Source organism: Solanum verrucosum, unplaced genomic scaffold (genome assembly GCF_900185275.1).
Source record: "Solanum verrucosum unplaced genomic scaffold, falcon-dt-bn FXZP01000442.1, whole genome shotgun sequence".
Classification (NCBI taxonomy): domain Eukaryota; kingdom Viridiplantae; phylum Streptophyta; class Magnoliopsida; order Solanales; family Solanaceae; genus Solanum; species Solanum verrucosum.
The window spans coordinates 196,127-206,904 of NW_026020316.1; positions in this window are offsets into that span (position 1 = coordinate 196,127).

A 10,778-nucleotide genomic window follows, 5' to 3' on the forward strand; every position below is an offset into this window, starting at 1 on the left:
TGGAAATAGAAGATTAATGCATTACTTCTCCAGAATTCGGTGCTTTGTTGAGCAAGATCGAAGTGAGAATGTATTAGAAGGATTGGTGGTATTTCGGTTAAAGATTACACCAAGTAACCTTCTTATTATTTATCTAAGGAGGAAAATAGTTTCTAAAAGTTAACAGTTTTGATATTTATCATGTATGTCTTTGGAATAAAATCTGCAAACCATATGATTTTTGAATGAATTTTCCTTGACAAAAAGTGTTACCTTTAAAATTCTTTAGTTTGAAGAATGAGAGATGCACATTTTTGTTTGATAAAATAGTATGTCAAAATGTTATAGTTGGAAGTCTATTTGAAAAGAAAAGCATATCTATGTGATAATCTAAGCATGTTTAATTCTGTTTGAACACTAAAAAAAACTTTTGTAGTTTTGTACTCAAAGTGAAATTTGATTGTGTCTGATTTTTGTAGACTAAAAACTTTTGTAGTTTTCTACTCTGGATAAATTAGACTATGCTATTCGTTTGAAGAATGTGAATACTTCACATACTAAGTCAATGTTGTACTTTTGATTTTCTATAAACTTCATTGTTATATAGAATCAAATTGTACAAAATTTTTTGTCTTTATTGTTAGTATTCTAAATACTAAGTGGTATGTCTATTTGTGATAGAGGAAAAATACCAGTGACTTAGAGTTTGTGATTTTGTGCCTATATGGAATGAACTTTGACATTGTGTAAAGATTGTCAAAGAGAATTGAAGCACTATAATTCTTTTGTAGAATAATATTTTCAAATGAGGTTTGATGTTGCCAATGACACTTTGATAGCATGAGAAAAAAATATGTTGAAAAACTATATTGAAATGCTTGAAAAATATTTTTGAGATCATATTTAAAATGTGGGGTGTTCTATGCCTATGACAAGGATAAAATTAGACTTAGTGTCTAATTTAAATTTGGAAAACAAGATATGAAATTCGATGATACTTTTGTATTATGTTAGGCCCACAAAAATTTTGGAGTATATTTGATATTGTGGTCGTTGAGTTTCTCTTTTACTAGTATATGGTATGACTAGTATAAAACTACCAAATTATATTTATACTTGTTCAAAATGATTGAGTTCTTTTATGAAAAAGTGTTACTTAATATGTTGTGACTTTCCATGAAAAGATATGTCTATTAACTATAACTATTTGTGTAGACATGAATATTGGTGAATAGTCATTTGCCATGTTTTGTAAAAGAAGCATTAAGACTATATTGCCTTTATTGGACCCGATGAAACTTTGCTCATGGATAGTTCTATAACAATCAAATTGAAAGTTATAGAAAGGTCCTTCCGTAAAGGACTTTTGACAAGGTGATGACTCTAAACAATGTTTGTATCACACAAAATTGTAAGAAATAGGAACAAAATATTTGTGAGAAAAAGCTACCTCGCGGAGAGCTTTTCAAACTCAATATTTTTATTTGTTCCTACTTGCTTGAGTCAAATTGTTGAACACTTGGGGTATGTCCATTACAAAACCTTGTAAGGAAAACTGATCAACTTAGAAGTTTTGTCTAAGTTTGAGTGCAATAAATAAAAATGTCAAGTTTGTGTGGAATCTAAGTATGCTGAGCATTCTATAAATCTGTTGAAAGTAATCCCTTAGAGTTGATTTACACTAACATTTGTGATATGAAGTCAACACCATCTCGTGGTGAGAAAAAGTATCTCATAACTTACATTGACTATTGCATTAGAAACGACTAAGTCTATTTGCAGAATAGTAAGGATGAAACAATAGAAATGTCTAGACAATATAATATTGAAGTTGAAAATCAGTTGGGAAAAAGATAAGAAGCGATAGAGATGGAGAATATAAATCTCCTTTTGCAGAAATATGTTTGGAAAATTGATTTATCCATCAAACTACTGCTCTATTCACCTCAATCTAATGAAATTGCAGAATGAAAAAAGAAATTGAACTTTGAAGGAAATGATGGCTACATTACCGATAAGTTCAGGTTTACCAAAAAAACTTGTGTGGAGAAGCTATCCTTACAGCAAAAAGGAACAACAAAAAGTTTTGTCTTTTCAGAAAGAAAGTGATAAAAAGCTTTGTTTGTTCAGGACACAATCTATTCCATATGAGAAATGGAAAGGATGAAAATCCAACTTGAAATATTTCAAAGTGTGGGGGTGTCTAGCCAAAGTCCAAAGTCCAAGTTCCTATTCCTAAAAGGATTAAAATAGGACCTAAGACTGTGGACTATAAAATTCGACTTGAGCAGTCTAGTGAAAGATCTAAACGGCCTTGAAAAGAACAAAAGGAGAATGTACTTAATAAAGAGACTTAGAGGCGTAGTAAATGTCAAAGGACATCTACTTCCTTCGAATATGATTTTGTAACATTTCTTATGTCTTCTGTAGACTCATCATTTTGAAAAGATGATGTCAATAGTGAGATTGGTTCAATCTTGAGCAATCCTATTGGAAGTTGGTTGATCTTCCTCCAGAAAATAAACCTTTGTGTAACACCCCAGATTCGTGAAGGAAAAATTTGCAAAATTTTCAGATTTGACAGGTGCCCAATCCGCATTAGGATTTGGACAACTTTTAAGTCAAGGATGTTTTTGTCTTTTCACACTCTTCTTTTAATTTCTAAATTAAAAGGGTTTTAGTTAGTCATTTAAAATCTTAGAAACCTAACTAGAACTTACCTAAGTCATTTAATAAACTAAAACAAAAGAAAAGAAGAGAATACAGAGAGGGTCGGCCGAAACCCTAACTAAACCCTAGCCGCCATCGTAAAACGCTAGAAAGTCACCGAAAAAGTCAAGTCCAGCCATAGTTGATAGTTTTTCATGGAGATTTCATCAACGGGTATGTTGGATTTCACTAATGGGTCCCTTTCGCCCGTTAGATCCCTAGAATTCAGACGATTCTTGATTCCATGCTATGAACAAAATTAGGGTTCCTGAACATTTCTTGATTTTGAGTTTTAAATGTTAGAATGATCCAAATATTGATCATTTTTTAATGATTATGAATGAACCATAGTATTTTCTAAAGTTACAACCGATTTTCATGAAGAGACTGTTTTAAAAATGTTCCGATTTAGAAATCACGTTTTTAACTATATGTTCTAACGTCCAAACAACATGTCACGTTTTAGCTATGTTTTAATGTTCCAAATCAGCATGTCACGTCTTCTTCAGATTATCGTATGAATTTCAGAACCCTAGTTATGTATTTCTTTAGTTATTGAATTACATGTGTTAGGTCAGAGTTTATCACAAATCATTTATACCTACCTCAATATTATGCATCAATGTTAGTTTAAATTGTTGCGTTCAGTTTGCATGTCTAGTTTTGAGCTATCCAGAACAATTACAAAAAATCAGTCATAATCAGTTTACTACTAAATTCATTGGGACTAGCATAATACCGAGTTGGACTAGGGTTTAGCGTACCCAAATAGTCCCAGAATTACTAGCCAAGTTGGTTGTAACTCCTTTCCATGGGCAACAGATTAGTGATCATGCCAACATGCCTTTATACCTCTAGCAGGGTATATTGGGTCCTCTCGATGGGGCGTATATATCAGACACCACATTTAGCTCATGTGATTTTATTATCGGTAATTAGTACCTCCCATAAATCAGTTAGACTCCATTTGCATTGACCATGTTCAGTATTCAGTTTTAGCATGTCATCGTTGGTCATTGCATACAGATCAGTCATGTTCAGTATTATTCAGCATTCTATCATATCCAGATATATGTCATTGCTTTTTTTGCTTGTTCAGTAATATATGTATTTCAGCGATACTCCATCCTCATGCTCATTACCTTTCAGTACTGACGCATATATTGCGCTACATCTTCTTGTGATGTAGGTTCGTGCTCTCAGCATCCAGATTGCACTTAGATCATTTTCAGATCTTCAACTCAACAGATTAGTAGTGGTGAGTCCTCATCCTCCGAGGACCAGAGACATGACATCCTTATTGCTTTCAGTCTCTAGTTTCAGTTTTTCTAGATCTAGTTGGGGAATGTCCTAATATTTCTAGTCAGCTTAGAGGCTTACTTTTAGACATAGTTAGTTTCAGCCTAGTATGAGTTAACAACTATTGTATTAAACTCTCTCAGTTATAGTATATGGGTATTCCCCCACTTTTCTTTATTTATAATTTACGCTTCCACATCAGTTATTTTTATTCATGTTAATTATAGTATGCCCATATTATGTTAGCAGGGTTAGCTTGGGATCTCTTGTGGTCCTAGGTCCCGTGTCTGCATCTCAGGGGTATCTCGGGGCGTGATATACTTGGTATCAGAGCACTAGTTTTAAGAGTCCTAGGATATCTAAAAACCAACACTAAGTAGAGTTTTTTTCATGGATGTGTGTAGTGCACCACATATGAGAAGGAGACTACAAAGTGTTTTAAGAAAATATTCACTTTCTTGTTACTCTTATCATGAGTAAGGTATGATGTAATTCCATTCTAACTCGATGTTCTACGTTTCAGTGATCATGCCTCCTCGTAGAGTTAACGCTAGGAGAGCTAATGCCAGGAATGCGAACGCAGCTCTTCCAGTTCCTGATCAGAAAGTTTCAAATGCAGAGTTCAGGAATGCCATTCAGATATTGGCTCAGAGCATGGCCAACCAGAACAACCAGTGGGTTCAAGCTCCTGTGAATGCTAATGTTGGGTCAGCCGCAGCTAGGGTGAGAGACTTTTTTAAAATGAACCCTCTAGTATTCTTAGGGTCGCAAGTTGGAGAAGATCCCCAAAACTTCATTGATGAGGTCAAGAAGATCTTTGAAGTGATGCAGGCAACTGGGAATGATCGGGTTGAGCTAGCTTCTTCCCAACTTAAGGATTTGGCTCGTATCTGGTATACTCAGTGGAAGGATAGTAGGGGTACGAATGCAGCTCCTATTACTTGGGATTGCTTTAGTGAGACTTTTCTAGAAAGGTTCTTCCCTATTGAGTTGAGAAAGGCAAGGGCCCAAGAGTTTATGAATTTGAGGCAGGGTAACATGACTGTTTAGGAGTATGGCCTCAAGTTCAACCAACTCTCCAGGTATGCTCCTCTCATGGTTGTTGATTCTAGGGCACAAATGAACAAGTTCTTGTATGGAGTGTCAGACTTGGTTAAGGCAGAGTGAAGAAATGCTATGTTGTTGGGAGATATGACCATCTTTAGGCTCGTGACTCAACAGGTTGAGGGTGATAAGCTTAGGGAACATGCCAAGGAGAATAAGAAGGCTAGAAAAGGAAACTATGACTACTCTCAACAGAAATCGGGTGGTGGTAATCGTTCGTAGCAGAAATTTCCAGCGCCTTCATCAGCTAGTGTTCCATCTCCCAAGTTCCATAATGATCAGAAGGGTAAAGCGTCAGGCTCTAAGTCTCAGGATGGTGCTTCAGGTACCAAATCATACCCTACTTGCCCTAAGTGTGGTAAGAACCATCCGAGCGAGTGTCTTGCTAGGAAAGAAGAATGTTTTGGGTATGGTCAGTTTGGTCACAAGTTGAAGGATTGTCCTTCTAGACAGGGTCAGAGAGGAAATAGTAGAGCTCAGTCTACTGCTACAGCAGCACTAGCAGGTCGCCCGACTCAGCAGGGTAACTCTTTTGGTACTGGTGGCGGACAGCGCCAAAACAGGCTCTATGCTCTTCAGGCTCGGCAGGATCAGGAAGGTTCTCCTTCTGTGGTCACTGGTACGTTACGAGTCTTTGACCTTGATGTTTATGCATTGTTAAATCCAGGGGCTACTTTATCTTTTGTAACTCCTTTCATAACAGTCCAGTTAAGTGTTAGTCCAGAAACACTCTCAGAACCTTTCTCAGTCTCTACTCCAGTTGGTGAACCAGTTATAGCTAGACGGGTATACAGAAATTGCCCTGTCACAATCTCTCAGAAAAGCACCTCAGCAGATCTTGTAGAGTTAGAAATGGTAGACTTTGATATCATTCTAGGCATGGATTGGTTACATTCCTGTTATGCCTCAGTTGACTGTAGAACTAGGATTGTTCGCTTTCAGTTTCCAGACGAACCAATCGTAGAATGGAAGGGTAGTAGCTTAGCGCCTAGGGGTCGATTCATTTCTTACCTTAAGTCCAAAAAGAGGATCTCTAAGGGTTATCTCTATCATCTAGTTTGGGTGAAGGACTCTAGTTCAGAAACCCCAGCTCTTGAGTCAGTTCCAGTGGTTAATGAGTTTCCAAAAATGTTTCCAGAAGATCTTCCTAGAGTTCCTCCCGATAGGAAAATCGACTTTGGAATTGATCTACTTCCAGATTCCCAGCCTATTTCTATCCCCCTTACAGAATGGCTCCAGCTGAGCTTGAGGATTTGAAGAGTAGTTGAAAGACCTTCTAGATAAGGGCTTCATCAGACCTAATATTTCGCCATGGGGTGCATCAGTGTTGTTCGTAAAGAAGAAAGATAGTTCTCTCAGAATGTGCATTGACTATAGACAGTTGAACAAGGTCACAATCAAGAATAAGTATCCCATTCCTAGAATTGATGACTTGTTTGATCCACTTCAGCATTTCTCAAAGATAGACCTCAAATCGGGTTATCATCAGCTTAAAGTCAGAGATAGTGATTTTCTGAAAACAGCTTTCAGAACTCGGTATGGTCATTATGAATTTGTAGTCATGTTATTTGGACTAACCAATGCTCCTGCAACTTTCATGGATTTGATGAACAGAGTGTTCAAACAGTATTTGGACTTGTTCATTATCGTCTTTATTGATAATATCCTCATTTACTCTAGGACTGAGGAAGAACATGCAAGTCACTTGAGAGTGGTTCTGTAAACTTTCAAAGATCACCAGTTATTTGCGAAATTTAACAAGTGTGAGTTTTGGTTACAAGTAGTTGCTTTCCTTGGGCATATTGTGTCTAGTGAAGGGATTCGAGTAGATTCCCAAGAGATAAAAGCAGAGAAACAATGGCCCAGACCTACCTCAGCTACAGATATCAGGAGTTTCTTGGGTTTAGCAGGTTATTACAGAAGGTTTGTCGAAGGATTCTCATCCATAGCCTCACCATTGACTACGTTGACTCAGAAGATGGTCAAGTTTCAGTGGTCAGATGATTGCGAGAAAAGCTTCGCAGAATTGACAACTAGGTTGACTGCATTTCCTGTCTTGACTCTACCAGAGGGTTTAGATGGGTATGTGATTTATTGTGATGCGTCCGTAGTCGGCTTAGGTTGTCTGTTGATGCAGCGAGATAAGGTTATAGCTTATGCTTCCAGACAGCTTAAGGTGAATGAGAAAAATTACCCAACTCATGACCTCGAGCTGGCAGCAGTGGTGTTTGCACTTAAGATTTGGAGACATTATTTATATGGTATTCATGTAGATGTGGTCACAGACCATAAGAGCCTTCAGTATGTGTTCACCTATAAAGAGTTGAATCTTCGCCAGAAAAGATGGCTAGAGTTCCTCAATGATTATAATATGTGTACATTACCATCCTAGTAAGGAAAATGTAGTAGCAGATGCTCTTAGCAGACTATCTATGGGTAGTGTAGCACATGTTGAAGAAGAGAAGAAAGAATTAGCAAAGGATGTTCACAGACTTGCTCGCTTAGGAGTTCGTCTTATGAGCATATCAGATGGTGGTGTAACAGTTCGGGATGGGGCAGAATCTTCTTTGGTAGTAGAAGTTAAGGAAAAGCAAGTTAGTGATCCAACATTGCTAGAGCTTAAGGATGCGGTCCAGAAGCAAACAGTGGAGATATTCCCCCAATGGGGAGATGGTGTGCTTCGCTATCAGGGTCGATTATGTGTTCCTGATGTGGGTGAGTGGAGACATCATATCCTTGCAGAAGCCCATAATTCTAGAGATTTTATTCATCCAGGTTCCACTAAGATGTATCGCGATCTACGGGAAGTCTACTCGTGGAATGGTATGAAAAGAGATATAGCAGATTGTGTGGGTAAGTGCCCCAATTGACAACAAGTCAAGGTAAAACATTAGAGATCGGGAGTTATTATGACTCAAGAGATTGATATTCCTACTTGGAAGTGGGAAGTGATCAACATGGATTTCATCACAGGGTTACCTCGTACTCGCAGACAGCATGACTCCATTTGGGTGATTGTTGATAGAGTTACTACGTCTTCTCGCTTTTTGGCGGTTAAGACTACATTTTCAGCAGAGAATTATGCCAAGCTTTACGTTAATGAGATTGTGAGGTAGCATGGAGTTTCTGTGTCTATTATCTCAGATAGAGGTCCTCAGTTTACCTCTCATTTCTAGAAGTCATTTCAGAAAGGTCTTGGTTCTCAGGTTAACCTTAGCACAACATTCATCCGCAGATAGATGGGAAAGCAGAGCATACCATTCAGACCTTAGAGGACATATTGAGAGCTTGTGTGATCGACTTCAAGGGTAGTTGGGATGACCACCTTCCTCTTATAGAGTTCGCCTACAACAATAGCTATCATTCCAGGATTCAGATGGCCCCTTATGAGGCATTGTATGGGTGTAGATATAGATCTCCTGTTGGCTGGTTTGAAGTAGGTGAAACATCATTGATAGGGCCAGATTCAGTCTTTATGATATGGAGAAAGTGCAACTCATCAGAGAGAGACCTAAGACAACCTAGAGTCGCCAGAAGTCTTATGCAGATGTGAGAAGAAGGGAATTAGAGTTCTAAGTTGATGATTGGGTTTTTTTGAAAGTGTCACCTATGAAAGGGGTGATGAGATTTGGCAAGAAAGGGAAGCCCAGTCCTAGATATGTAGGCCCTTACAAGATCTTGAAAAGGATTGGGAAAGTGGCTTACGAGTTAGAGTTGCCAGCAAATTTAGCAGCAGTGCATCCAGTCTTTCACATCTCACTCTTGAAGAAGTATGTGGATGATCCAACATCTGTGGTTCCATTAGAGAGCGTGGCGGTGAAAGATAGCCTTTCTTATGGGGATGTACCAGTAGAGATTCTTGATCGTCAGGTTAGAAGATTGAGAAACAAGGAAGTCGCTTCAGTCAAGGTTTTGTAGAGGAGTCAGTCCATAAAGGGAGCTACTTGGGCAGCAGAAGAAGCGATGAAGTCCAAGTATCCTTACTTCTTTCCTTCCGATCCTACTCCAGCTTAAGGTAACAGTTCCTCTTTCGTCGTTCATGCATCATCTTAGTCTTAGAATCATGTTCATTCAGTTGTACTTTCATTTTCAGCATATTTTCATGTGCTTGGAACTCAGTTCAGTTAGAAATTCAGTCTCAGTGTTTAGTGGTAGGGATTGCAGCCCTCTCCCTCCATTTTCAGCTAATTTAGTCTTCATTCGAGGACGAATGATTCCAAGGGGGAGATAATGTAACACCCCATATTCGTGAACAAAAAATTTGCAGAATTTACAGATTTGGCAGGTGCCCAATCCGCATCAGTATTTGGACAGCTTTTAAGTCAAGGTTGTTTTTGTCTTTTCCCACTCTTCTTTTAATTCCTAAATTAAAAGGGTTTTAGTTAGTCATTTAAAATCCTAGAACCTAACTAGAACTTACCTAAGTCATTTAATTAACTAAAACAAAAGAAAAGAAGAGGGTAGAGAGAGGGGCGGTTGAAACCCTAGCTAAAACCTAGCCGCCGCCGAAAAATGCTAGAAAGTTGCCGGAAAAGTCAAGTCCAGCCCTAGTTGATAGTTTTCCGTGGAGATTTCGTCACCAGGTATGTTGGATTTCACTAATGGGTCCCTTTCACCCGTTAGATCCCTAGAATTCAGACGATTCTTGATTCCATGCTATGAACGAAATTACGATTCTTGAATGTTTCTTGATTTTGGGTTTTAAATGTTAGAATGATCCAAATATTGATCATTTTTCGATGATTATGAATGAACCCTAATATTTTCTAAAGTTACAACCGATTTTCATGAAGTGACTGTTTTAAAAATGTTCCGATTTAGAAATCACATTTTTAACTATATGTTCTAACGTCCAAACAACATGTCACGTTTTAGCTATGGTTTAATGTTCCAAATCAGCATGTCACGTCTTCTTTAGATTATCATATGAATTTCAGAACCCTAGTTATGTATTTCTTTAGTTCTTGAATTACATGTGTTAGGTCAAAGTTTATCAGAAATCAGTTATACCTGCCTCAGTATTATGCATCAATGTCAGTTTAAATTGTTGCGTTCAGTTTGCATGTCTAGTTTTGAGCTATCCAGAACAATTACAGAAAATCAGTCATTATCAGTTTACCACTATATTCATTGGGACTAGCATTATTCCGAGTTGGACTAGGGTTTAGTGTATCCAAATAGTCCCAAAACTACTAGCCAAGTAGGTTGTAAGTCCCTTCCATGGGCAACCGATTAGTGATCACACCAGCATGCCTTTATACCTCTGGCTGGGTATATTGGGTCCTCTCGATGGGGCGTATACATCGGACTCCACATTCAGCTTATGTGGTTTTATTATCGATAATTAGTAGCTCCCACAAATCAGTCTGACTCCATTTGCATTGACCATGTTCAGTATTCAGTTTCAGCATGTCATCGTTGGTCATTGCATACAAATCAGTCATGTTTTGTATTTTTCAGCATTCTATCATACCTAGATATATGTCATTGCTTTTTTTTTCTTGTTCAGTTATATATGTATTTCCGCGATACTCTATCCTCATGCTTAGTACCTTTCAGTACTGACACATGTATTGCACTACATCTTCTTGTGATGTAGGTTCAGGCTCTCAGAATCCAGATTGCACTTAGATCATTTTCCGATCTTCAGCTCAACAGATTAGTAGTGGTGAGTCCTCATCCTCCGA